This window comes from Chrysochloris asiatica, unplaced genomic scaffold, assembly GCF_000296735.1.
Source record: "Chrysochloris asiatica unplaced genomic scaffold, ChrAsi1.0 scaffold00024, whole genome shotgun sequence".
In the NCBI taxonomy this organism is placed as follows: Eukaryota; Metazoa; Chordata; class Mammalia; order Afrosoricida; family Chrysochloridae; genus Chrysochloris; species Chrysochloris asiatica.
Genome location: NW_006408542.1, coordinates 23,052,127 through 23,067,139, shown reverse-complemented (window position 1 = coordinate 23,067,139; position 15,013 = coordinate 23,052,127). Strand labels below are relative to the sequence as shown.

General features: G+C 39.7%; 1 protein-coding gene and 1 pseudogene across 1 annotated transcript in view; both read left to right on the top strand.

Annotated features, from left to right (window-relative positions):
• LHCGR (luteinizing hormone/choriogonadotropin receptor) overlaps positions 1-15,013 on the top strand; it is a 130,238-nt gene that overhangs the window by 42,479 nt on the left and 72,746 nt on the right. The window lies entirely within an intron of this gene.
• Positions 6,881-15,013, top strand: part of LOC102838295 — a 13,110-nt pseudogene continuing 4,977 nt past the window's right edge.

The window sequence follows — 15,013 nt, the reverse complement described above, 5'->3', positions numbered from 1 at the left end:
GGTCATTAGTGTCTAACGCACCAAATATTTTCTTAAAATGGTCTCTGAATTATCTCTGACAATTTGTTTTAATTGTTTTCAGCTTCAGCTTCAGTCTGAACTTGTATATGAGCAATTGATGGTTTGTTCCACAGTCTGCCACTGGCCTTGCAGTCAGATTGATTTTTGTGTATTCCATCTGGTGAGGTCCATGTGCATAGTCATCTTTTATGTTGTTTACAAAAGGTATTTGCAATGAAGAAGTCAGTGGTCTTGCAAAATTCTATCAGCATCTCTACAATCATTTCTATCACCAAGGTCATATTTTCCAACTACTGATCCTTCCCCTTTGCATTCCAATTACCAGTAATTACCAATACAACTTAATTGTTTGTTTGATTCATTGTTTTAGGTGCTGTCAAGTTGGCTACTACTCATAGCAACCCTATGCACAACAGAACAAAACACTACCTAGTCCCACATCATCCTCACAATTGTTGATATGTTTAAGTTCATTGTGTCAACCCATCTCATTGAAGATTTTGCTCTATTTTAACAAACATGATGTTCTTTTTCAGGACTGGTCTCTCCTGATAACATGTTCAAAGTATATAAGAACTCTCTCTATGTTCACGTCTAAGAAACATTTTGGCTGTACTTCTTCCAAGACAGATTAGTTTGTTCCAAGGTACTTTCAATATTCTTCACCAACAGTATAAGTCAATGCACAAATTCTTCTCCAGTCTTCCTATTCATTATCCAGGTTTCACATGCATTGAAAATACAATGGCTTGGGTTACGCACATTATTCCTCAAAATTACATCTTTGCTCTTTGATACTTTAAAGAGGTCTTTTGTAACAGATTTGTCCAATGCAATACATCGTTTCATTTCTTGACTGCTGCTTCCATAAGCATTGATTGTGGATCTAAGTAAAATTCAATCCTTGAAAATTTCAATCCTTTCTCTTTTATCATGATTGTTTATTGGCCCAGTTGTAAAGATTTTTGTTTTCTTTACATTGAGCTGTAATCCATACTGAAGGCTGTAGTCTTTGATCTTCATTAGTAAGTGCTTCAAGTCCTCTTTTCTTTCTAGAGATTGTGTCACGTGCACATTGAAGGTTGTTAATGAGCCGTCTACCAATCCTGGTGCCAAATTCTTCTTCATGTATTCTAGTTTCTCAGATTATTTGCTCAGCATACAGATTGAATGCTATTGTTGTTAGGTGTCATCATGTCAGTTACAACTCATAGTGACACTTTGTACAACAGAATAAAATGCTACCCAGTCCTGTGCCATCCTCACAATTGTTATTTTTGAACCCATCATTACTGCCACAGTGTCAGTCCATCTCTTTGAGGGTCTTCCTCTTTTTTGGTGATCCTCCACTTTACCAAGCATGATGTCCTTCTAAAGGGACTCGTCCTTCCTGACAACATATTCAAAGTACAAGAAAATAAGTCTCCCCATCCTTGCTTCTAAAGAGCATCTGACTGTACTTCTAAGACAGATTTGTTTGTTCTTTTGGAAGTTCACAATACTGTCAATAATCTTTGCCAACACCGTAATTCAAATGCATCTATTTTTCTACAGTTCAGTTTTCATATGCCTATGAGGCGATTAAAAATACCTTGCCTCGAGTCAGGCACATCTTAGTCCTCAAAGTGACTGCTTTGGTTTTTAACACTTTAAAGAGATCTTTTGCAGAAGATTTGCCTAATGCCATATGTCTTTTTTTAGTAAGGTGGAGGGTCAGGGAAAAAGAGGAAGACCCCCAATGAGATGGATTGGCCAAGTGGCAGCATCGATGGACTCAAGCATAGCAACAGTAGTGAGGTTGTCCCAGGATTGGGCAGTGTTTCATTCTGCTGTGCATAAGGTCGCTATGGGTCGGTACCGACTCGATGGCACCTAACAACAACATATGTCTTTTGATTTCTCGAGTGCTGCTTCCCTCAGTGGTGATTGTGGACCCAAGGAAGATAAACTCTTTGACAACTTTGATCTTTTTTCCATTTATCATGAAGTTGTTTATTGGTCCTGTTGTAAGGAGTCTCATTTTCTTTACATTAAGGGTACAATTCATACTGAAAGCTGATAGGACTAAAGAAACAAATAGTGTTTCAGTCTTTTTCTAAAGTATTGAAGTCTTTCTAATGTAGTTATTTTTCTTGTTACATCTTTTCTGCTTCAGTACATTTGGTGTACTGTGTTAATGGCTAGTACTGCATTGCTCTGTGGAAACATACTTGTGAAAAATGTGCCTTCTTTCAAAACTATTAAATGCTGAATATCTGTTTACTTGTAAATCCCAATTCTGTCCCAATTTTACCAACTGCTATTGTATTTGAATGGTTAATAAAACTGCACAGCACTGTTGGTGGTGGTGAAACAAAATGGTTTGATCTTCATCAGTAAGTATTTCATGTCCCCTTTACTTCCAGAATATCTCAGGTCATTATACTATCTTCCTCCAATCCTGATGCTATGTTTTTCTTCATGTAATCCAGTTTCTCAGATTATTTGCTCAGCATAGAGATTGAATAAATCTGGTGAAAGGATACAACCCTGGCATAGACTTTCCTGATTTTAAACCATTAAGTATCCCTGTTTGAATGACTGTCTGGTCTGTGTACAGGCTCCTCATGAGCACAATTAAGTGTTCTGGAATTCTCGTTCTTTAAAATGTTATCCATGGTTTGTTATGATCCACATAGTCGAAGCTCTTTCATAATCAGGAAAGGACAAGTAAACATTTTTTCTGGTATTCTCTGCTTTCAGCCAAGATCCACCTGATGTTACCAATGATATCCCTCCTTCCATGTCCTCTCCTGAATCCAGCTTGAATTTCTGGCAAGTCCCTGCCAATGTACTGCTGCAACCATTTTGAAATTATCTTCAGCAAAATTTGACTTATATGTAATAGTAATGTTATTGTTCAATGATTTCTGAAATCCATTAGGGCACCTTTCTTTGGAATAGGCACAAATATGGATCTCTTCCAATTTGTTGGCCAGTAGCTGTCTTCTAAATTTCTTGGAGTAGATGAGTGAGAATTTCCAGTGCTGCATCTGTTTGTTAAAAATCTGTTTGTATTCTGTCAATTCCTGGAGCTTTATTTTTCAATAATGCCTTCAGTGTAGCTTGGAATTTTTCCTTCAATGTCATTAGTTCTTTGATTGTATGGTACTTCTTGAAAATGGCTGAACACTGACCAAGTCTTTCTTCATAGTGACACTGTGTATTTTTCCCATCTGCATCCCTCAGTATTTTTCCCACAGAATCCTTCAATATGCAAGTTGAGGCTTGAATTCTTTCTTCAGTTCTTTCAGCTTGAGAACTGTCTAGCCTGTTCTTCTCTTTTAGTTTTCTAACTTCAGGCCTTTGCATATTTCATTATAATACTTTACTTTGCATTGTTGAGCCGCCCTTTGAAAGCATTTATCCAACTCTTTACTTCATCATGTCTTCTATTCTCTTTAGCTTCTCAACATTCAGGAGCAAATTTCAGAGCCTTTTCTAATATCCATAATAGTCTTTTCTTTCTTTCCTGACTTTTAATGACCTTTTGCTTTCTTCATGTAGTATGCCCTTGATATCCTGTAACAACAGGATATCTCCATCAGCAAATGAGGTCTGGAAAACTTTACTCCATTCATGTCATTAAGGTTAACTCTACTTTAAGTACTTTGTATACTCAGTTGTATTTTGAGTGCCGGTGTGGCACTGTAGGATCAGCATGGAGTTGCAGACCACAACGTTGGCAGTTCAAACCTACCAGCTGCTCCGTAGAAACCCTATAGAGGGTCACTATGAGTTGGAACTAACTTGATGGCACTTAACAACAACAACACAACTGGAGGGGCTCATATCTGGCATTATATCAAATAATAGGTCCCTATTATTGATAAGCTTTTCAATGACTAACCTTTCAGAAGTGGTCTACCTCTCCTTCTTTCTAGTCTGTCTTAGTCTAGAAGCTCTGCTGAAACCTGTACACAGTGAGTGACCCTGCTGGTGTTTGAAACACCAATGGCATAACTTCTAGTATCACAGCTACATGCATACCACCACAATAGGACAAAATGACAGGCATGTGGGGATATTTAACATATATATGAGTGAATACTATCATCTGTCCAGGGAGGGGCTATCTACTAGCACCTCTTAGTAAAATTGTATAATGTGAATTACATATACAATTTTAAATTTTGTAGTAGTTGTTGTTGTTAGGTGCCATCGAGTCAGTACCAACTCATAGCGACCCTATGCACAACAGAATGAAACACTGCTCGGTCCTGGGCCAACCTCACAATTATTTCCATGCTTGAGCCCATTGATGGATCCATCTCGCTGGGGGTCTTCCTTGTTTTCTCTGACCTTCCACCTTACCAAACATGATATCCTTCTCCAGCAACCAGTCCCTCCAGACAATATGTCCACATTTAAACACCTATCTTGGAAGAAGTACAGCTGGAATGCTCCTTGGAAGTGAGAATGGAAAGACATTGTCTCATGTACTTTAGACATAGTATCAGGAAGGCCCAATCCTTGGAGAATGACATCATGCTTGACAAACAGAAGGGTCACGAAAAAAGAAGACTCTTAACAAGATGTTTTGGCACATTGGCAGCAACAATAGGCTTAAGCATAACAAGATGTGACAGGACCAGGCAGTACTTCATTTTGGTGTACATTGGAACTGATTTGATGGCACTTAGCAACAACAACCTAAAAAAAAGTTACTAAAAGATGAAATTAAGAATAATAATAGTAGCTTTTATTTAATCCAAATATTTTAGCTATGGAGTCCTGGTGTGGTGCTGTGGATTAATGCACTGGACTGCAAAATTGCTTTGAACTGTAAGGTTGGCCATTCAAGCTTACCATTCTTTCCTCGGAAATCCTATACAGAACTGTTATGAGTTGGAATCGACTCAATGGCGCTTCGCAACAACAATAAATCTTAGCTATTATTTCAACATATAGCCAGTATAAAAATTATTAATGAGATATTTTACATTTTTTCCCCACCAAGCCTTTGAAGTCCATTATGCATTTCACACTAAAGCACATCACAAAAAGGACTGGACACATTTCTATTGCTCAGTAACCACACATGACTAATGGGCCATTATGTAGTATATCAGTTACAGTAAGTGACACATGTGATGATTGAGTTTTGTGCTTTTAGTTGCAAAATTGAGACATTTGTAGACAATTAATAGGCCAGTGGGAGGCACAGAATCTATTTGAACACAAGCGTGGCATTGTTGGAATGATCAAGTAAAATTAATGAAGTCCAGGCAGGGAAAATCAGGATGGGATGAATGAAAATCAGTTAGGGAATGATAGAATAGTCTAGATGGAGAAAAGAATGGGCAAGAAGAGTGCATCAAATGGTGTGAAGACAGAATCCACCAGAGACTGACTGTTTAATGGTAGAACACAGAAAATGTCCATATGGGGAACCCGATAAATTCTCAAATTATAAGAAAGGAAAAAAATAGTGTAGTCACTTAAATGCTGTAGAAGATAAGAGGATGGAGAGAAAATCTACTTTGGTGTGCTCTGAAACTTCATGAAGGAACTTTCTTTAATGTAAGTTATGTGTTGAAGTTGAAGACTGAATGTATGCACTCAACAAGCTGATGACATCATTCACAGGAGAAGCTAAGGATCACATTGTAGAGTATATCTATAAGTCCTGCCTTCCACCAAAGAACAATGTGTATTGATGTGATTTGGTTGGTGGAAGACACTGCACTAGACTAGGAAAGATGTGGAATATGTTCCAATCCAGAGCTGCCAGTAAACTATAATGGTTTCAAGGAATCCATTTCGCATTTCATAATTTAAGAGACTTTCCTCTGTAAAGTAAGGGACTAAACAAATTTATTATTAAGGGGTCTTTCCATTCTGACATACCTTGAACCTGATGCAATAAGTGATTGTAGGAGTAGTCAAACAAACAATTACCAAAACCACCTGGATGAATATATATATCGTTGTTGTTAAGTGCTGACCCATAGCAACTCTGCATAGGGTTTCTGAGGAGCAGCTGGTGAGCTTGAACCACTGACCTTGCAGTTCAAACCAATCTTGCAGTCCAACGCATTAACCCACAGCACCACACCAGGACACACTCTCTCTCTCCATATATATATATATTGGAATATTTCACAGCCATAAGAAAAACTGAAGTCCTGATACATGCCTCCACATCAAAGAACCTTGAAAACACCATGCTGAGTGAAATAACTCACTGAAGGACAAATAGTGCATGATCTCACTTATATGAAATAAACAAATATATAGATACCAATGATTGTTAGTGACTATCAGGGGTCAGAGAAAGGAGAAGGGAGACCCACATGGGACAACCAAGCCAGACTGGCACCCCTGCCTATGCCTCCACCCTCTGCTCTCTGGGCCCCTTCCCCATTCCACTTTCTTTCCTTCCCTGTCCCCTTGGCCACTCTCTCTCCCCGTGTCCCTGCCCCATCCTATCCAGGCTACCCAGTTCCCACAGACCCCCACCCACCCACCTCACATGTTCCTATGGACAGATGCACAGATACCTGCAGACAGGCATTCATAGGGGCATTTTTTGACCCTAAGACAAAGGAAAATCACTTTTTTTCTAATATGACCTTTGTTCCTAATGGCCAGTGCCCTGCCTTTTGTCTTTTCATCACTGAGAAATGTCCACTGTATGGAAGAATAAATACTTGAACATCTTCCACCATCCTAGCATCCTCTGCATCACCCGTCTTCGACCTCACCCACCTTGCTCGAAATAGCCCTCAACTGCTCTGCATCACTAGTGGCTCCTGTGTCTGCTCTGGTCCCTGCAAGTGCAAAAAGCACAAGCGCACCTCCTGCTGCCCCATGGGCTATGGCAAGTGTGCCCATGGCTGCATCTGCAGAAGGGCATCAGACAAGTGCAACTATTGCACCTGATGTGGGAGAGCCCCACCCAGGTGTAAATAGAGCCACCTGTACAAAACTGGAGTTACCACAACCCTGACCCATGTGCTAACTCCTTTTTTTAATAAAATATATATGAAAGAAAAGAAATGGTGCTGACTTCAAAAAAACAAAAAGAAAAAATGGAGAAGGGAGGAGGCTTTTGCTTAGATGGCATTGAGTTTATGTTAATGGTAGTGGAATGGTTTGGGGAGGGTTGTACAAGTTGAGGAATATAATCAGTGTTACTGAATGTAGAAAATGTTGCAATGGCATATGTTTTTTTGTGTATATTTTCACAATTTAAAAAAAAAAAAACACCCGACAGCACTTTCATGAAAGTTCCAAAAATTTCTAATGTAAATTTAGCATATTCAGTGTCCATCTATATTGACTTTGGTGGTGGTGGTGGTTATGTGCCGTGGATACTGACTTTACTGACTATATTTCAGTTAACAAGGAAGTTTCAGTTCCTTCTAAGTAAATGCTGAAGACAACAGGAGGCCAATAAATGAAGACATTCCCTGCAATGAAGTTACCACACATATCTATGCATTTGAAAGTGCGAAGATTTTTTAAAATATCCTTTGAAAAGGGAAAGCCATTTTTATTTCACTCCAAGTTGAAAGCACATTTATTGTAATTATGGAGCAGCTTTGAGAAAAAAAACACAGAAATTCTTAAGTCGCTGTTACAGACCAAGGTCTCATACAATAAATACTGAGATATTAACATTCTTTTGAATTAAAATAATGATTCCCACTTCTATATTAACAAGATCATTAGGCAAAAATGGTTTAAATATATCTTGTTTTTCTCTCATATCACTTCCTCTGTTTTTGCCGTATTTTAAAATTCAGAGTTTATAGCGCTAGGAGGAAACTAATCATCTGTAAATGATGGATATATGTTTGTAGCTTTCTTAAATCGATAATTATCGATGGCTTTTTAAAATAATTAGAGGGCAATTAATTAAAATATTTCACTTCTGCCATATGCTGGGCAGAAGGAACAGTATAAACAATGTGACCAGAGATCTTATCCAGGCTTTGGAGTCTCCAGATTATGTGTGAGATGTTTGTTCTCCTCTTCCTTTGGCCCAGTCGGCCTTAGAAGTTGGTCCTGCCCTGGAAACTCTCTTGCACACCAATTTCTTAAACCAAGAGGAGGAAGGGAATCTACAGTTATAATTTGCTTTATACTTTACCTGTCTTTAAGGAGCTTTGGTAGCGTAGTGGTTATGAAACGGGTTGCTAATCTCAAGGTCAGCAGTTCGACACTACCAGCTGTTTTGCAGGAGAAAGATGAGGCTTTCTGCTCTAGTAAAGACTTACAGCCTTGGAAACCCTATGCAGGGTTGCTATGAGTCAGAACCGACTCCACTGCGCATAACCACCACCACCACCACCATACCTGTCTTGGGAGCCCTGGTGTGACACTGTGGGTTAACGTACTGGACTGCAAAGTTGATTTGAACCACAAGGTCAGTGGTTTAAACTCACCTGCTGCTCCTCAGAAACCCTATACAGGGTCGCTATAGGTCACAACCAACTGGATAGCACTTAACAACAACAAGAAAATGCCTGTGTTTAAGGTGCTCTGGTAGTGTAGTGTTTACAAGTTGAGCTGTTAATGTCATGACCAGCAGTTCAAAACTACCAGTGGTACCACTGGAGAAAGATGAGGTTTTTTGCTCTCATAAAGATTTACAGCCTCTGAAATATAAATTTTGATCAACGATTCCATAGAAAAATCCTGATAGTGGGGAAATATATAGCAGAATTTCAATTATCATGGAATCCAGGCTTCCTGGAGCCATGAGGGTTGGATGAACTCCTGAAATCATCTTTAGACGTTAAACCAAAAATATTTCCTTAATATTTCCTTAGAAGGTCCTGGATAGAGTGGGAAAAAAATGTGGAATGAAACTCAAAATTACAAAGAATAAAATAAAAGACTAGGTGTCATGGTCATAAAGAGACTGGGAGAATCTGAAAGCCCTTGATCACCCTCCAGGTCTGGAACAAAACTCACCCTCAGGACTCAGTAAGCAGTAAACAGGTATATTGGGGGAACAACAACACTAGTGGTCAACCATTCAAGATCAAAAGGACAGCATTTACCTAAGGGCAAAATTCAGGAGTGTTGGGAAAAAAGGTGGAATGAAAACAAAAGTCACGGGAAAGAACGGGATAGCTGATGTTACATCGCAATCATGAAATGAAATGAAGTATATGATTTACTCTATGAAACTTCACTCAATTCACAAATGAAGTGAAGTAGATGATTTGCTCTATGAACCGTCACTCAATTTTTTTTAACCCTCTGAAGTGTTTTTAAAACCAAACAAGAAGTTTAATTTGTTGTTGTTGAATGCCATCAAGTCGATTCTGACTCACAGCTACCGTATATAGGGTTTCTGAGAAGTGGCTGGTAGCTTTGAACTGCCAATCTTACAGTTAGCAGTCCAGTGCTTATCCTATAATGCCACACCAGGTGTTCTTTATTCACGTAGTAAAGAATCTGTGCCTTGAGCATCATACTCTTCTAAGAACCATCTAGATTAGATCAAATTGGCCACAGCAACTTGCAAGATTAGATAGCCAATTGTTACTGTTGTTAAGTGCCATGGAGTCAGTTCTGACCCATAGCGACCCTGTATAGGGTTTCCAAGGAGCAGCTGGTAGGTTTGAACTGCCAATCTTGGATAGCAACTGTTGTTGTTAAGTGCCGTCAAGTCAGTTCTGACCCGTAGCGACCCTGTATAGGGTTTCCGAGGAGCTGCTGGTGAGCTTGAACAGTCAACTTTGCAGTTCAAGTGGCTTTGCAGTCTGGCACATTAACCCACAGCACCACACCAGGATTCCTACAGCAACTGTTGTTGTTGTTAAGTGCCGTCGAGTTGGTTCCAACCCATAGCGACCCTGTATACGGTTTCTGAGTAGCGACTGGTGAGCTTGGACCACCGACCTTCTGGTTCAAACGATTTTGCAGTCCGGTGTATTAACCCACAGCATCACACCAGGACTCCATAACAACTGTCCAGGTGGTAAATTCATGTTCGTGGAGGAGAAGCCACTCAGAAAAGCATGCGGAGAATGGGCACGTAACACAAAAGAATGTAATCAGTGTTACTAAACTGTGTATTGCAGACACTGTAGAATTGATATATGTTTTGCTGTGTATATTCCCAGCAACAACCCAACAACCAAATAAATTATGTAATAAATATTTAAATAATGTCCAATTCATGCAATAGGAAAAAAAGTTTGGTAGAGTAAATTGATGCTAAACAGAGAGGTGGATGGCTTGAATCCACCCAAAGGCAGCTTGGTTTTTGATCTTTTTTAAAAAGATCATGGCAACTGGTTTTTCATTGTTTTAAAAAAGAATGAGAAAAAGTTTATGTCACTTGAACCATATTTCCTATTTACACACCTGGGGAGTTAACTATTAAAAAAAAAAAAAAAAACCTGCAGGGAATCCTTCTGTAGAACTGAAAACCCTTTGGTTAATACAGATGTCTCCCAGTTAATAGGTTTGTAAATAAGGATTTTCAAATCTTGGATTTCTTTAAACCAAAACCCACTGCTATCAAGTTGATTCCCACTTCTAGTGACTTTGTAGAGCATTTCTGAGGCTGTAAATCTTTATGGGAGCAGAAAGCCTCATCTGTCTCCTGCAGAGCAGCTGGTGGGTTTGAACTAACCTTGTGGTTAGCAGTCCAGTGCTTATCCTACAGTGCTACCAGGGCTAAAGGAACAGAAAACACTGCAGACTCTCAAGGTCTCCAACTAACATTAACATGAAGCTTTGTTAACAAGCCAGTGAGCTGAGCAAATTGGCTGTTTTCAAGGTCACCTATGTAATTAATGCAAAAAAAAATTTAATTAAAACAAATATCCTCAAGTATTCAAAAAACATTAGAAGCCATTGGAGAGGGCATAATAATGTGACACTATCTTCTTCAAGAATTAAGTATCTGAATGCAAATAGTTTATCTGTAAATTTCCCCATTTGGGGATTCTGACACATGGTGTAGTGGGTCTTGGTAACTGGAGTTGCCTGGAGCCCAGGTAAAAGAATTGCTGAAAGGAGCCCTTTTGAGTAGTCTTACTTTGAGGCAAGCCAGCAAACCTATATAATATGCATTGATCAATTACTAGACATGCTCTTCCCAGGGGAAGGGACATGATCTTGGACAAAGTGACACTATTAGGCTGAGAGTGATTACAGAAGAGCAACTCAGCTGAGAACTTCACTGCCCACTTTCGCAACCGAGGGAATGAGTGTCTCAGTTCTGAGGAGGATTTTGGCATCCCACTTACGGAGCTAGCCCAATTGCTTTGGATAGCAAGTGTAATTCAAAGCACTGCAGAGACACCCTGATCTCCATATGTTGGGTCCAATCTATACAATAATCAGCAGAGATACTGGGCTATGTGTAAGTCATGAAAAGATCTCAGTGATAGGGAGAGATAATTCATTTTAATCCAAAAGGGTAGAATCTGCTTCTTCTTCATCTTTAACCCAGAACTGAGCAAGTAGAGGACCTGCAGATAGGATTCATGAGTAGATGAAAGTTCAAGAGCTGCCTTTGTCATCCAATCCATTTTGGTTTCAACATCTGTAGCAAAGTCACTTGGGTAAGATGGGATTTGGCCATGACACAGGTGCCACCCATGTTGCACTATCCATTCATTTAAAAAAATCAAGACTTAAAACTGTAAAAACTGGTAATAAGCAATAAGGTTCCACGGTCATGCTCTTCCACTGGCATCTCATGCCAATCTCAAGAACTAGAGAGAACCTTGGCTCTGCTAGTTCAACCTCATGTTTGTTCAGGAACACTGGTTCTTTAAAACAGGAAACCTTCTGCTGCTCGTTCTTTTATTTTTCATAATGTACCACTTCTGTTCTTTTCTTGGCCCTAGATAGCCACTGAACTGTCCTTGCCTTTAACCTCTTCTCCCAATTCTCCTTGTCTTCTGCTTGGTGTCAGGTGACACTGACCAACCCTACCCACAAAATTTGCTGAAGTTCACAAAATTATGCATATAAGCCAAACTTAAAAAAAAAAGTAAGATGACAAAACAGAGAGAACAAACAAGATGGCAGTGAGGAGCTCTGTCAGCAACAACACAGAATACCGGAACAAGCAGGTTCAGGGGATAGTGGCAGAACTCTGAACCACATATAGAGGAATATTTAGAAGGTTAGAAGGCTTACAGCCAGGGGAATTTGTAGCAGAAGCAAGAAATCCATTGCTTTCTAATCCAAGATGCTCAGCTGCTCCTGGAGCTGCCATCTTGGGAGAGACCAAACAGGGGAAGGATCTGAGCCACCACAGACACCTCACAGAACTGCAGAGATAAAGGTGTGGACATTCTTTTTTTTTTTTTGTTTCTGTTCATTGGTTTCTCCCTGGCTACGCACCTCCATCTGGTGACTAGAGGCATGCCTGAGTGAATGGATACCCCACCCCCACCAATGGAAGTTTCTACTTTGCATGCACACAGATCTCCTTGAATTTTAAAGTGACAGTTTCCACTTAAAACCAAACAGCAGTGCAAAAGGGCCACAGCCAGCCATGAATTGTTCATCACTAGGAAAAAGTCCTGAATGGGGATTGTGGAGGGGACAGGCTGACTAAAAAGGAAATAGGTTGAATATTAAATCCTGAGTTATGTCACAATGACCAACAGTGTCATCTTGAAATTTCTCCAGAAGAAGAGTGAAAAAGGAAGTCCATCTCCTGATCACATCTACCTGGAGGCAATCAGAAAGCATAAACAGTAGCAAAACACACACCCGTCTAAGTACTAAGGCCACAGATAACTCCTGAATATACCCAAAAAACAGAAACAGATGACCATATCAGCACATGTCCAGAAACGAGATAAAGTGACTGAGACATATGAGCTGGAAGTAGACCTACACTCCATACTGGAAGATGTACAGGTTTTGGAAATGCCTGAGAAAGAATTCAGAAAAATGATTATAAAATGTATCAAAACACTATACAATGGAGTTGAGAAAAATAAGAAGTCAGGAAAGTGCTTCAGGAACAATCAAATAAGATAGACACAGCATCGGAAACAATTCAAAACCTACAGAAAGAGATCAAAATAATTAATAAGAGAATATCAGAAATGGACAATGCACTGAAAGGGCAAAGGCATAGAATTGAAAAGATAGAAGCCAGAACTAGTGAGCTAGAAGATAAATCTCTCAACACTACTAAGATAGAAGAGCAAGCACAAAAAAGGATAAAAAAAAAACCTGAAGAAGGCCTAAGATTCATGTTGGACAACATGAAGAGGAATAACTTAAGAATTATCAGCATTCCGGAACAGGAAGAATCACAAAAGTCCATGAGGAGATAGTTCAAGAGCTTCTGGAAGAATATTTCTTGAACATCTTGAAAAGCAAAAAGATAAGCACTCAAGAAGCTCAATGAACCCCAAGAAAGATAGACCCTAAAAGATAATCATACCAAGACATATAATAAAGCTCTCCAAATTCAAAGATGAGGACAGACTCCTGAAAGCAGCTAGGTAAAAGAGAAATGTAACGTACAAAGGCAAGCAAATCAGATTAAGCTTGGATCTCTCAACAGAAGCCATGCAGGCAAGAAGACAATGGGGAGACATATATAAAACCCTGAAAGAAAAAACTGCCAACCAAGAATCCACTACCCAGCAAAGCTGTCAAACATAAATGAAGGTGTAATCAAAACATTCAAGGATAAACAGAAGCTAAAGAATTTTGCCAAAGTCAACCCTGCTATGGAAAATATCCTAAAGGAAGTCCTGTAGACTGAGAATCAACAACAGACAACAGCTAGAGAATGACATATGTGGCAGCATCACTCTGAACTCAATCGACAAATGGAAGAGTCAAGAACAGAATAAAATTATAAGAACAGAGGATCTGGGAGGTTAGTCTATGATCAAAACAATTACAATGAAAGAAGGTAAACACAGAGGAACAGAGAACCAGGTGGTAAGAAAGTCAGGTAGATTACAGGATAAAATATACTGTCTTAAATTGAGGGAAGAATTAATGGACTATAAGGTAACCACAACAGTGAGGTTGGGGTAGGGGGTTTAGTTCAGGTGTTAGAGAGGGCAATACAAAAAGGGGGAGGAGGTGGAAGAACAAGATAGGGGAACACTGAGACAGGTTTGCATGGCCTAAGTGGGACAGAGGTAAATAGTGATGCATGTTCAACCTTGGAACAACAGAGTTCTGTGATACAGGGATCTAGGCATAGTTTGAAGAGGGGAAATAATACTAAAACGCTTGACTGTCTTATGTATATTGGTTTCCCTTGCCTACTATTGTAAAATAGACACTTGAGTTAGATAGAATGGAATGTTGGGAAACATGATTACAGAAAATTTGTAAGCCCATCTTCAGCCTATAACTGACTGCAATACCTAAAAGGAGTTCTAGAACTTGCCCAGTGAAAGAGGCCTCTTGCAAAGAATTTGTAGAGTGTAAGACCTTAGGTGGAATCTTGAGTCCCATCCAGAACCTTCTTAGGTGGGGCATTCCCACTAGCAAGGACAAGTAGACCAGCCTGGAACAGCTAGAGCAACAGAAGAAACATCTTCAAAGAAAGGTCAAGAAAAACCTAAAACAAAAATGTCAGCATGACAGGCTACTACAAGAATAAGCAAGCTGTTCGCCAGGAAGACATCAAGGGAAGCAATCAAGTTCCATCAGGGCAAACTCCCCTCTAAGACTGAAACTCAAAGGGAACACATGAACAGGCATGTAAGCTTGCTGGAAACCACATTGGTCTACTGGTGAGTGGAAGAGGGGGAAAGGCAGCAATGAAGAAATGGGCTGAGTTCAACCACAGTCCATTGACTCGCACTGATCTGCAGATGAGTGAGAGAAGAGGAAGGGCTGATTGGTCCAAAGTGTGATGAGACCTGGAGCCCATGGGCAAGGACATAGCGACAGAGGGCTAGTGCTGAGAGTGAAGCATGCAGCTGATGTGAAGTGAGGGGAGATGCACAAGAACACCCAAAATTGCAGACAGTACCCATTT